The 14,530-nt window shown below is 37.1% G+C and overlaps 1 protein-coding gene across 1 annotated transcript in view; it reads left to right on the forward strand.

Moving 5' to 3' along the window:
- RNGTT (RNA guanylyltransferase and 5'-phosphatase) overlaps nucleotides 1–14,530 on the forward strand; it is a 195,156-nt gene that overhangs the window by 96,212 nt on the left and 84,414 nt on the right. The window lies entirely within an intron of this gene.

A 14,530-nucleotide genomic window follows, 5' to 3' on the forward strand; every position in this document is an offset into this window, starting at 1 on the left:
TGCCAGTATAAAGGTATATGACTGGGGTGGGGAGAAGTCACCAGAAGAACTGCATACAACCAGAAAAAATAATATGAAAAGTTCTCAGGCAGGAAGGATGGCTTTAAAGGAAGTCAGTAGCGTGGCCTTGTCCATCCTACTGCTGCTCCTCTTGACTCTGATACAATGGATACACTGCAGTGTATGTTGTATATTGGCATAGATAGTGGTGGTAACGTCATACATGTTGACTTTTTCTTAGCTTGTAAAACAAGGAATTGTTTTTGAGTATTTCAAATTTGACAGATATTTCTACCCTTCCAGTTACTCACAGAAAATATTTGTATTTAGTTTTCCAGATTAAACAGGTTTTTCTGGTCTACTTACTATATTGTAGATCTTAGCAAGGGTGATGACACTCCCATCAGGCCATACGATTAACCTCTGTTCTCTATTGCAAGTTCTACATCAGCAAACCACAAAATAATTGAGCAATTAGACCACATGCCTTTTTTTTTTTTTTTTTTTTTTTTTAAGTATATAGCTGTTTCAAATTCAAAGCAAAACTGCTAGGATAAAGAAAATTCATACTTTCATAAGAAGACCTGATAATGCCTTAGAAAACTGTTGAAATCTAAAGCGATTGTAAAGGCTTCTCAGAGCTATTTTCTTGAATATTAGAGCTTTAGCTATGCAGAGTTACTACAGCTAAATTTGAATTTACCTTTTCTACTTCAACTAAAATTACTGAAGAATGTGTCTCTTTGCTGTCATTACAGGAAATAAATATCTGATATGTTTTGTGTTTCTAGAACTTGTGTTTTCTGATTTAGCATACTGAGGAATTTATAAACCAACAAAAACTTCATTTTCTTGCATAAATGCTCATAAAGGTTTTTCATCTTTAAAATATGGGATATATTTGTTTAGTCTAATGTTCAGATTTCAGTATTATTTCCGGATTTATGGAATGTAAGTTTGTTGCAGCTGTTATTAAACTGATTTTCCTAGATTATGCAACGTGCAGTTTTCTCAGTGGCTTTTGTAGTTGAGAAAGTATAAAAAATGTAGAGCAAAAGAAATTATTGTAGACCTCTTATTTGGGAAGTAACTACTAAAGCTGATTAACAGAAAAGGGTGAAGGTGATATAGATAACTGATACTGCTTTTTTTATTTTAAGTAGTACAGAGGACATAAATTAATAGGCCACAGTACAAAGGCAACAGAGTATAACAATGCATAAATGATCCTTTGAGAATACTAACTGAAAAAGTTTTTCTTTTTATATTATAGTTGCAGTTATATGTGTGGTGTGTTACACCTTTTCACAGAGAAAGATACCTATTGTTGATCGGGATGGAGGCCTGAATTTTGGTCATCATGAGACTTAAAGACCTTTATAAAACTGGTTTGTCTCAAGTGAAGAGACCATGGCATATCCAGAAGAAAACAATGCTTAGCAACCATTTTTATTGACATATTTGATCTTGCAGAAAAAGACAGACAGATCAGGGAAATTCAAGAACACCTTTTGGGAGCTGCTGAAGTCTCATGTGCATTTTGAAGAGAAGAAAACAGAAGTAGACAGGAATTCGAGAAAAATCAAAAAGAAGGATAAAGTGATTTTTTGGGGGGGAAAATACCCACGCTTTCCATAATTTTAATAGTTAAACCAGAATGCAGACATTAACTAATTATTTAATATAAAGAATGTTGAGTTTATTAGTTCAGTTTGTTTGAAAGTATTTTCTGTGGTTTTCTTTTTTTCCCCCATTTACTCAGAGGTGTTCCTCTTGATCTCTAGTCTTAGACACAGGCATCTAGACCTGACTATACGGATATATTCCCCACTAGGTATGGGCAACACTGGTACTGGGTGTCAACACAAAAGGATGACGAATATTTTGTTGTTTCGAAGTTTGGTTTAATTCTGACTTACAATAAAAGTTAAAATACCTGAAAAGCTTAGTGAATAGGAATTATACTTTTAGCCTCTAAGAGCTCTGGGTTTTCTCACTTTTCTCTTGGGGTTGAATAGAATTGGCATCTAGTGCCTGTGAGTTCAGTTTTGAGAAATCAGCATGCTTTAGTGAAAAGGAATTTGTGAAAGTTTTACTACCGAATCTAGGGTTTCAGTTAGATATAATAGGGTTTATTTTCTTCTGTTAGTCTTCCTACCTGAAATCCTATTATGAATAGCAAGATTCTTGTATTAAAGCAGAAGTTGTTCTCACTGTGACTGGTGATGGTAGAAAGAACGTTAAGGAGTAAGGACATTTTCTGCCTGTGCATGTTAGTTTATCTTTCAGAGTCATGCTAACTGAGCATTATTATTCCTAATTCACCAGTTACTTGAGTTATTGGTTATATTGGTTATTGCCCAGGATGTATAAGTGCTTTAATTTCACAGTGGCAACTGAAAGGCAATGACTCAGGCCTCTCTTCTGCTTCCCTCTGCCTCCCTTTCCAGAGACTGAAAGCTTTCGCAGATTACGAGAAGAGCATGTTTAGTGAAAGAGATGGAGGTTTTTGCCTCATTTATAATTTAATACTGTTTTGTAGGTGATGTGATGTGTGCTTCATAGTGCCCCCCCTGTACATTCCCTGCATGAACCTACCATTCTCTAACAACTCCATGGCGAGAGACATATGATAAGACAATGTTTTCTTACTATTGTTTCTCTTCTTCCCTTTGTACTCTTCCTTTCCTCTTTTCCTCTTTTCCTTTTCATGCATCGCCTCTATCCAACAGCCCATTTCCCACACTCCGTTTGATTTCCCATTTATGTCGCTTCTGCCTAACGCCACTTTTCCCTGCATCATTTTCTATCCATTTAAGATGCTACCAATCTAACTCCCATATGGCTAAGTCAGCTCCATTCCATCTGATCAGCTCTCCGATCCCTCTACATGTAACAGGTTGGCAAAGCAGGGACCGAAGCTAAGTGCTAATTAGGAGGAGTGAAACAGGCCAGCAGGAAACTTCATGGACAGGTATGTCGCCCTGGGAGCGTGCCCCAGACAATGAGTGAATTAGTTTGCAGGTAAAAGCCAGACCCCTTATTCACAGGTTCTGAATGCTTGTGCAAAGATTGGAAGCTTTCAGTCCTTTTTTCTGAAACATTACTTCAAACCAGTGAACAACTTACATTTGTTTTAGAGCACTTGTGGTTTGCCAACCTGTGTGTTTTTAATGGAAATCTCAAAAATGGCCTCTTATCTTCTGATGTCAGGATCAGCTCTCTGACCTATACCCACTCATCAGTGAAATTACTTTTGTTGTCTGCTTTGTAAATCATGCCTTTGCTAGATATCTCAGACTGTCTAATTTTTATGCTAGCAATCTCTTAATAACCGACTTTCTTGCTGGCTAGAACTATTACTTTCTATTGCTTGGGAAAAGGATGTAGGAATTATTTTCTTACTTTAGCCATCTAAAAGAAGACTCGCTGGCCATCAGTTAGGAAGGCCTAAGGGCAGTTTTTGAGCATCTGTGGAAAGCTTGTATCAGAATTTATTCTCTTCTGATCCATCTTCTTGCCCCCTGAGCTCTGTGATGTTTTTGCATTCACTCAGGCTGATTTCTGTTTAGTACATCTCCGTGCTCTTATTTCGGATGAGGAATAAAGTCCAATTGTGTGGGTTTGGGATTTTACTGGGTAAGGAAGAAGGGCAGCTGCTGAGCTCTGTTCTTCTAAGACAAACGTCATTTTAAAGAATGGCTGAATTATTTAACACATAATTCTCCATACTGAATACTAACAAAAGCTTAGCCTTTAAAATAAAGGAGAAAAATGAGCAGGTTTTTATTACTGACTAAGATTGCATGAGTTTTTAATATATCCTCCTTCCCCTCCCTTGGCAGACTTGGTGGTGATCTGCAATGCTTGGTTGCCTGTTAATTATTTGTGCTATTCCCATTGTAAAATAGGCTGTGTTATTTTCTGTCATTGTAAAAGTTCATCCAAAATCACTGAAGTTAACACTGAATGAAATATCTCAAAAAAATACCACCAGATAAAACGTCTCCAAAAGGCTATATTTTGTTTCATTAAGAAGTGCCAGTTTCTTCTAAATAATCCTATATAGTTGGTAAGCCTTTGCTTCCAGAGTATGTGTTTTATTGAATCCTCTGTGATTTTTTTAAACATTGGGCAAGTCAATTGCTGGCATATTGCTGAAATTCAGACATCATGTTTACCAGTGATGGTGCATCAGTTATTGTTAAATATTTCTATTGCAGTAGCAAGTAATGGGTCCAGATAGGCTCAGATACAGTCTCAATACCAAAGCCAATATATAAGGGCTTGGGAAGAATCATATGATAACATAAATTTTTACTTCTAACAAATATATGAGTTGCCAGATTTAGCTTTCTAATTTTGTAAAGGTTCATGTAAGACTTGGAGGCACTGGAATAGAATAGACTATTTCAGCTGGACGGGACCTACAACATCTAGTCCAACTGCCTGACAGATTCAGGGCTGACCAAAAGTTAGAGCATGTTAAGGGCATTGTCCAAATGCCTCTCAAACGCTGACAGTCTTGGGGCATCAACCACCTCTCTAGGAAGCCTGTTCCAGTGTTTGACCACCCTCTCAGTGAAGAAATGCCTCCTCATGTCCAGTCTAAACCTCCCCTGCAACAGCTTTGAACCATTCCCACACGTCCTATCACTGGATACCAGGGAGAAGAGATCAGCACCTCAGTTGCTTAAAGTAGATGCTAAGATTGCCTGATGTTTTTTCTGTAGAGTTTTTAGCAGAAGGGCAGAGAATCTGGAGAGGGTAATTTTCATCAGTCTTTGTGTTGACCCACACTACTAAAACCTTTCGTGTATCTTTAGAATTTCGCATTGCAAAGTGTGATTTCCTCTGCGAGAGGAATGGTCGTGACTGAATCCGTTACTAGTCAGGGGATGCTGCTGTCATGTCAGCGCGCACTTTTTGTGCTGTTGTAGGTTTTCCTTTAACAGAGAACTTGCTGTCAGTCTCCTGAAATGCCACAGAGCTTTACAACTCTTTTCTGCCTATGAATAGTTGTTATATTCAATTTCCATGGCAATGTTCCTCGCAGTTCATCTCTTAAATAGCTAGTCATATCTCAAATATACCGTTCTATCATACGCTTTATGAACATACTCAAATTTATTAGCAATGCGCAGTATTTCTTTTAGAGTTTTTCTGTGACTACCCAAGTAGAATTTTTATACCATTTCAAAGTTTGTCTGTACTGTTTTGAGGTGATTGGTTTTCTGCCTTTTTTGAAAATAAAAAAACTAGAAAATGAAGAAAAAATAACAATAGAAATGCTAACTTAAACACCAACAAGTAAGGTCTAATTAAATTAATTGGAGATTATTTAATTTAATTGTTAGACTCCTAGATAAAAGTGCCATGACTTTTGAACATAGTAGATTTTTATGGTTTCCCCTTACTTTCCAAGAACCTGAGATAATCCACACCTTGGGAAATTTGAATGTTTCTCACAGGTACAAACTCCTAGCATCCACACTTGACAAAAAATGGCCAAAAAGGCTAAGTGGGGGGGGAAGTTATGAGTCATTTTTAGCTCTGAATATAGTAAGGTAGTGGTGCAGCAAAAGTTTTCCTTGTTTAACTTCCTGCTGCTGGTCCGCTAGTACATTTAGAGATGCAAATGTATATGCTATTTGCTGAAATTGTTTAACCTGACTTCCTTTTTATGTCTCTCTGAATAGATGTTGGTGCCTAGAGTCTGATTACCTAAAGAAAGTGTTAGTTCTAATTGGTGTGCTACCTCATTTGTTTGCTTATGACCTGTACCATCTGATAGTCTCTGATTTCTCAGGCAATGAATTGCATTTATGGGAACTATCTAAATAAGTTCTTGAACTTCTGTTGTGCAGTTTAATCATCCTGCCTGCCAGTGGCATTAGGCAGGAAAGATCTTTGTTAGTTTTACATTACGTGTACTAGTCATCCTCAGGATTGTCAGTTGACATTGATACGGTGGTGTCGTGTATGTGTTGTTTAGGAGACAAAAGAAAAAGGGTTTTCTGGATGCTGCTGTTCTAAGTGTTGGGAAAACAAAGGTGCATTTTGTATTAGGATAGGCAGAATCATCATTCATAAAGGCTTTCAAATATGATTTTTGCGTAGCGTCTTTGTTTCAAAGCTGGATGCCAAGGAGCTTGTTGAGTGCACTTGCTATCGTGCTTCCAGCTATATCTGATTGCATGTACTTCTAGCTAAAATAAATAAATAAATGTTAAGAATATATACTGTAAATGTTATATTCAGGTGAGAATACCAAAGCAATTGTTCAGCTTCTGCAGAACATACCTGCTTTTAAAAGAGTAAGTCTGTATTACACAAATCAGGTTAATTTACGTGTGGTGGATCAGCTTTGTAAAACAAATCCCTTTTATGGCTGGATAGGGAAGCCTAGAAGAGGTTCTGCTTTGAATCAGTGAGAACTCTTTAAAGAATCATCCAAGCAGTTGATTGAGCTCTTGATCTTTAACATAGGCTGCCGTTCATGAAGTGGTCAGTTTTGTCTCCATGGCAATGTTCCTACTCATCCTGAATTTTACAGTAAGCTTTCCAGGATTGAGAAGTTGGCAGACTGGGAATGACTTGGAAACTGGGAGATAAAGTATTTTATCAACACTGTTTTCTTTGGATCCCAGAATAGTTATCAACAAACTGAATGCCTCATGAATGATTCATCTATACTCTTTATATCAAACTGAAAAGATTTAGGAAAATATCTGGAAGAACTACCTTGTTGCAATTGTTTTCTCCCAGTACTTTCTCCTGTGCATGCCAGAACAAGACAGTCAACAGACCTCTTAAGTTTCCATGAAGATCCTGCATGAAATGTTCTTATTTTTTCTTAGCTGGGAGCATAGCAGTAAAGCAAATATAGTGGTTTTTATCAGGATAAGGCAGAGTAGTTAGCTAGATCTTCATCCTGCATTTCAGTCTGAGCAGTAACCCAGCATTTCAGGAAGATGACATAGATACCTAAGATTTGTGAAAACAGGGTTGCTTTCAGAGGAGTGTCGACACTTGCATGGTGGTATTTGAATGACCAAAGCAGTTAATGTAAAAACACTTACTTTCTTTAACAAGTAGAACAGTTTATTTTACATTGCTCTGTTACTCAAAGTTTGAAATGTTTTCTGGGTCACTATTCTTATAAACAGTAAAACTGAAATTAGAGAATCAGTATCAGAATTGGGTAACTGAATTTTTGTAATTACCAAAATATGTCCTTTAGTTGCTAGCAGGTATTATCAGATAAATCTTTGACGATAAGTATATTTGGTGAGAACGCATTTAAAGTAATCACATGCACTCTATTCTGCAGAACATGGTATGCTCTGCAAGGCTCAGAGGTGCCTGCAGAATAGTATTCTGTATTGAGGAGGTACAACAGAACAGTTGTTATCATTTGATCTCAGTTTGGCTGCCCTGTAACTTGAGTTTCAGTTGTAATTGTACTCCTGTTCTTCAGCTCTCATTTCTGACATTCCAAAATGGTGAACCAGGTCCATTAAGCTATGATCAAAAATGGAAGTCTTGTGCATGACATGAAAACTATAGATTGCTTTTAAGAAAATTCCATCGTCTTCTACTGACAGGCATGCTGAATAATTTAGATGTGATTGTATAATACAGGCTATACTCTTCTAAGTATGGTTAGAAGGGTAGTGTCTGCCTTCATTGCACAACTGTAGAAGTCAGAGATAAGAAGCAGGTGGAAACTGCTTGCATAATTACTGCAGATATTCCTAAAGCAAAAGCTTGTTTTCTCTTAGTGCTGCTAGTTGTGTTTCTGAAATTCTTCTCTTCTCCATGTTACTCTGGAAACTTTCCACTGAGATAGAGGAATGTACAACTGTGACATACCTGCTGGCTTGTTCTGGAAGGGGAAAACGAGTAGAAGTCTTAGCTGGAGATATCCTAGACTTCCAAAATTCACATGTTCTTTGCACTGTGTATTCTTCATTAAAGAAACAATTTGTACACTTGTTAAATGCTATCTGAAAGTTTTGACAAGTTTGAACTGACAAACAGTAGGTTGCTTGTTTCCAAACAGCGATCACTGGAAATCCCAAGAAGATCTTATATCTGTATATTCATCCAACCACTGGAACAAAACATGTGTTTTATGTAATACAGGGTTCTCTAGAGAGAAATGCTAACTTATGAGAGCAATTAAAATATGTGTCTTAGGGACTTGTCAGATTGTGAATTGATGTTGCCATTGTTATGTGAAAATATGGCTTGTCCTTCTGGTAATAAGGAAGATGAATAACAGAAGAATTAGAGATAATTCTAAGTTCTTGAAGCACTACCTGTTTAACAAATAGAAGTTGATCCCAGGATCCAGTGCTCATAGGATGAGCTCAGAACAGGTGAAAGTTTGCTGTGTGGTTAACAAAACAAGAGTTTCAAGGTGGTTCTTTTTTGTTTTGATGTATAAAATGTGAAGTTCCAATTTTCTATCTAAGTCTGTTCTACAAGATATTTGACATATACTGTGGTGAGCAAAGGTGAGGTAAAAATGAAAGTGTAGTTGGAGAAAAGAATGGCAGAGGTCAGTTTTTGGTAGTTTTTAGGCAGCATATTCATTTGCAACGGTCTTAGCATCAGCTCAAGTCAAGCAAAGGAAGTTTAGATTTGTTTGTCTTTTTGGGGTTTGTTTTTTGTTTTGTTTTATTTTTACTAAGATATCTGGCTCCAAAGCCAAATAAGAAGGAACAGTAGACAGAAGTGTTACTGTTTTGTGTGTTACTTATAGAATATTAAAAAAAAAAAAATTACTAGTTTTAGATAATACAGATTTTTCTTCTAGGCAAATAAACATGTATGTAGGGGACCATGTAAGGTCTATTGTATTTCTGAAACCTTCAAGACTTTTTTTTCCAGCACACTAACATGGTTTTGGGAGAATGTGTTCTTTTTTTCAAGAGGAGAATCAACAACACTCTCTAAAATATAGAGTGCAGTACTGTTTCCGTGTACTAACACTGTAGAAAATATACCTCTCCCATCTATTTATTAGGTACATGAACAAAACTGAAGACTTTATATGTTATTTTTTCAGATGAGGGGTATCACTGTAGGGTTTTCTGCATTTTCAGAGGGCTTAGGTAATACAGTCATGATGCTTTCATCATTATTCAAGGATTTGGTTTAAACATTACGTTTCACTAAAATATTTGAACCAGAAAAGAACAAGTGTACTTTTCATAATTTGCATATGAACCAGAACACCCAGGTGGACAATTTTTATGAATATTTGTTCATATTTTAAAAGACTTCTGCAGGATGAACTCCATTTTCTACACTTGCTGTACATGTTTGTGCAAGACCTCATATTTTACTTGCGAAAATATTATGAGAAATGTGGGGTTTTTTATACAATTGCACTGCTGACCCTTTTCAGTTTATGGATAGAATGGGCACATAGCACTACATGCCTTGTATCCAGTAACAGTCAGATAAATGAAACTTAGCATTGATGATAGGATCAGAAAATAGACTTTAAAGTGTGGTCGTAGAATAAATTTGAATAGTAGTTTCTGTTAGAGCCATGAGCTGCATTCAGACAGTTCACAAACTGGACCTAATTTGCCAAATAAATTGTTCATTGAAAATCATTCTCATGGCTCCTATTGCTGTGCACTAGGCTGGCCCATCTCTGTGGAGAGCAGCTACAATACTAGTAAGAGTCTTCAGCTGGTTTTGAGAATTTTGGTTTCTGGGTTCGTTGATAAAAACATTTAAATTCTGTATAAATGCAGGTAACAAGGGTTGCTTAGCTGCAGTTATGAGTTGTGCCTTTTTATTCCGTAGTTACTTCTGTGTCTTTTGTGCGATGTTGTCGCACATCTGACAGTTTTTGCACCGAGTCAGAGAGTGTAATGGGAACCAGCTGTAATATAGTTACTCTTTATGGTGCCAACAGTCTCTTGGTTTTTTTTTCCAAAAGACAGTGTTACTCAGACTTCTTATCACAGTTAATCAGTTTGCCCTTATGCTTATGTTCAGCTTTGGCTTTGATACTACATGCTTGTGAACTATTAATGTTTTTAATTAATCTTTACAGCTGCTAGATGTATAGAATGTTATGGAACAAATACCAAATAAAAACTGGAATTAAGCTAATACCATGACTTGGAGCATGTTAGAAATTAGAGTGGTTAACTGCTATACCGGGGATGATGTTACCATGGAGAGAGCTTCTGTTTCCATGACATTTGCTTGCATATTTTGCTAGGCCTTCAAAAGAAGTAGGGTTTTGTCCTCTATCAAATTTGGTGGGTGTTATTCTGTTACTTCCAAAACTCTGCAGTGTCTCACTGCAAACGTATGTTAATTAGTTTCTTAGGAATGTTAATGGCAGCTGGACTGACCAGGAAAAAAAATGGAGGAAAAAAGTTACTAAAACTTATAGCATCCAGAAGGCAAAGGTTGTTTGTTTTGTTTTTTATACTATTTTTGACTAGATTAGATGTTCCAGCTTGATTTTAACTGGATATATACTGCTCTGCTTGTTACATTTTGATTAACTAAAAAACCCCACAGCTAGTAAAGAAGTAAAGAAGAGTTTTACTGGATTTATAAAAAAATGTGTTTGGCTGTATAGCTAATGGCTTTATACTGTTAGATCTTCCTTGTACTGGGGTGGAATTTTGGATTGCAGTTAAATTTTAAATCAAGTCATGATGTAGCTCACTGTTTAAGAATCAGCTGTTGGCCTAGGGGTAGATTACAAAAGCCATTTTTTCTTAGGATGAAAGAAGTGCTTTTGAGATGTGAAATGCTTGGTAGCTATCCATGAAGGGGAGTTTCTTTAGTAGCTGTTACGGCAATATTATGGTAATCTACAGGCAGCTTTTGCATTTCTCCTGCAGTGAAAATTTCTGATTGTGATCACATATAGTCACAGTTTTCTTCTGTAGGATTGCACATACTTAAATACAGGTGAGTATGATCCCCAGGTGCTTGAACATAAGGAGTTAGGGAACAGTACTGGCTGTTGAATGCCACTGTCCCTGCTATTTTCTGCTGCATAAAGGGTGCTGAGGAGGAGGGATGCAGGGAGTTAAACACCACTCAGTGTTCTTATGCCACCCCTAAGACAAAAATTGCTTGCCTGGTGTTCCCAATGAACAGTTGACTGTTTTTCCCTTCATATACCACTCTTCTAGTTAGTTTTTAGTGTCCTAGAGTGTCTTTTTTAAATGATCTCTCTTCTTCCCCCGGTTGTGAACTTTGATCCTTTGTGATACCTTCTTGGAGCAGATGATTCTGTAATATGTCTGTTGGCAACAGTTAAACTCAAGTCAGAACTTGGGTTTCAAAAGGGGTATCAAGCTTGTTTTTTTTCAGAGGTTTTCCCAATTTCACATTTTAAAAGCACAAATACACAAACTGAGGAAGGAATATTCCCATAAGCCTGAAAACCTAAGAATTGTCTATTTAATACAACTAAAATTTTGGTTTCACCTATTAGTATTTTGCTAAATAAGGAAAGGTACTTCACCTAATATCCTCCCTTAACTTCCATCACAATCATTTTTATAGCTTTATGTTAGCCAAGATGTCTTTGGTTTCCACTTGAACTGAATTTCTAGATCTTTCTGACAAAACCAGTACCGCTTATTCCCCATCTGTTATCTATAAGGTTCATGTTCTTTGTCCAGGCTTTGGAATCATTTCATTTCGAGAAATAGCTTGTTAAATGCTTTTGGTTTGTAGAAGTCATGTTCTCCTACTGTTGAGGACGTAGTATATAGCAGAAAAGGCTTTTACAAGATAGGTCATATAAAATGAGCATGGTACTTTCTGTTCTTGGTGTCAGGAGAGGTGTAGCTCAATGTGAGTCTCTAACCCTTTTTGGAGCATGTGCTGGATCGACGACAGGTGGACATGTTCACTTTGCTAACATCTCTGTACCTCTCCTCTCTCCCTCTGTTGTAAAAAATTTTTTGAAGGATTCTGTTAATGTTGTTTCACTAATAGGATGGTGCTTCACAGAAATCTAGTTTAGTGGCTCAGAGTTCATAACTAGCATGGCTCATTATTACCTCTTTGCGTTTTAGTAACGTTTACACTGGAATGATAAACTCACTTTATCTTGGAGATGGGAGGAGGTTTGTAAAATCTCTTCCAAACACAGTCATAGATTCTTGCTTTAACCTATGGTGATATTTTTCCCCTACATCATTCTCAGTTGTGACGGAGATACTAAGCTTTATGCTCTCGATGTTAAAGAAAGGACAGTTGTCTTTTTGTGACATTACCAAAAAGGATGCATGGGAAACTGAGGAAGTTAAAAAACCTTTTAGAGGGATATCAGATTTGTAAAAAAGCTTCCTGTGAAGTGGCTCAGGTTTATCTCCTTTATTCTCCCAGAATTGTCCAGAGACTGCACATGGAACACTTCAGTGTTCAGTTTATGGATTCAAGTGAATTGGCCCCATGAGGAGCAGTTCTCTTCCTTAAGAAACACAATTCTGTCTTTTAAAGATAGTCTACATTTGTTTGTGAAAAAGCTGTGCTTAACTTCTCTTTCTGTTCCCCCATCATTGTTTGTAGCAATGTTAAAAGCTGCTGAACCTGTTGCCATTCTTTTTTACAAATTGCCACTTACCCCCTCCCCTAACTCTCTGCACCTTCAGCTGCTTGCCTGCTCAGAGCATCACTATGTAAGCGGTTAGTTCAATGCTTGGTATAATTAAAGGAGAGGAAACATTTAAGAGAAGGGAAAGGAGAAAAAGTGACACAGATAGGGAACTGTCTGAAACCCTTCTGCCAGTAACAATGGAAGTTCCCTGCCAGCAGTAGTGGAATTGGAAGAGGTTCTTCACGGCAGTTGCTCAATCCCAGTATTCAAACCAGAGATCTCGTGTTTTATGTCTGATCAACGTTTGTGTGGTCATGCTTTGCAGAAGGGGCAAAAAAATCTGATGTGGCCGAAACTGTTCTTTGGTTGTGTTTTCAGACTGGCTACAAAGCGAGAGGAGCAACCAACATCAGAACCGCTGCTTTTAAAGGGAGAATGGTGCCCCCTAAAAAGGATAGCGACTAATCTTTACAGTAACTGGAGTTCTTTGAGTAACTTTTTGTGAATACAGCCTACACTTCTTTTCCTTTGACTTGCAATGCCCAGGGAATAGCTACCCTATTCGACTTAACCTGTTCTTATCCAGAGCTACTGACGTGCTTGTACCTAAGTCAGAACTACAAGGATGAATTTCTCACAAAGAGTAGGCAGGACCCTTTCATTTTCTCCTTTGGCATGCTGGTTTTTCTCCTTAGAGGAGGAGTTTTCGCTTCTCATGACCCAAATTACTCTCCTGAAAATGCAGTTTTAACTTGTATTAGTCTTGTAGAAGACTTGAAAAAGAAAATATATACTGATTTTTTCAACGTACAATTTTTTTTTCCACTTCACTTTTCATCTCCAGTCACATCAGCTTGCTACTTGCAAAGCAAAAGCACGGTGAAGCACATTCTGAGTTCTACTGCTTATATTTACTGTCATGTTGTATGAATGTTTTCTTTTGAAGCTAAGGATGTAAAATACGGAGTTTGCTATTTTAATGTACATAGATAATGATGAATTTAGTATGATTTAAACTCATCATTTTATAATTTATGGATTAGAATATGTACTTGAAAAGGCTAGTTTCTGTTGTTTCTTATAAAATACTGCAGGTTTCAGTATTCCAAGCAAGACTCATAAATATTTAATTCAAGGAGATTTGTAGCCCTGTAAAATGTAATAAGCTAGCCCTTAATGACAATTTTCTGTAACATACGTTTGGCAACATGTAGAAAAAATCCTGCTGGCAATTCTGTGCATCATCTTTCATGCATATCTGCTCAGCTCTAGGGGCTTTTTAGCTCTGGAATTAAAAAGAGAAATTAGACGATGTCTGAGACCAGCAGGCTGCAATTTCTTAGTTTGTACTTGTACTTTTCTCCTAATGTTCAGATTAGCTTAAAGCTATAGACCACTGTTTGCCTCTTGATGTAAGACTTCTGTGGTTTTTTTTTTTTTGAAGATTGGCATTCCTCAAGAAGTATTTTGGAATATATTCTTGCATCTTTCTATTTAGGGTTGGTAGTCCTCATTAATCTTCATGAGGTCTAAGGTGATTTGCTGAAATATTATTCCTGGTATGCTGATTATCATTGTAGCTCAAGAAAATGTCAACAAAGCCAATGTTATGATGAAGCCTTAAATTTACAGGTTGTAGCTCCTGCAAATGTGGTCTCTAATACTGATAAATTACCCGGCTTCCAAATCAGGTTATCGTAGTGAGTCATCCAAGAGCACTGCTGCTCAGTTCATGGAGATTCTTTTGTTACACTGGAGATGCTTCTGCTGTCAGACTTCAAGCACTGAATAGTTCCTGCTGATCCAACCCAACTTTTGTGAGATTTCTAGGAGGCTTTGATCACAGACTAACCATCCACAAAGAAATAAGTCCTCTGAGAGACTCACTTCCCTCTCTCTCCGGTGTAAATTCAAATGACTACGCTT

The sequence above is a fragment of the Opisthocomus hoazin genome, chromosome 2, assembly GCF_030867145.1.
Source record: "Opisthocomus hoazin isolate bOpiHoa1 chromosome 2, bOpiHoa1.hap1, whole genome shotgun sequence".
Taxonomy (NCBI): Eukaryota; Metazoa; Chordata; class Aves; order Opisthocomiformes; family Opisthocomidae; genus Opisthocomus; species Opisthocomus hoazin.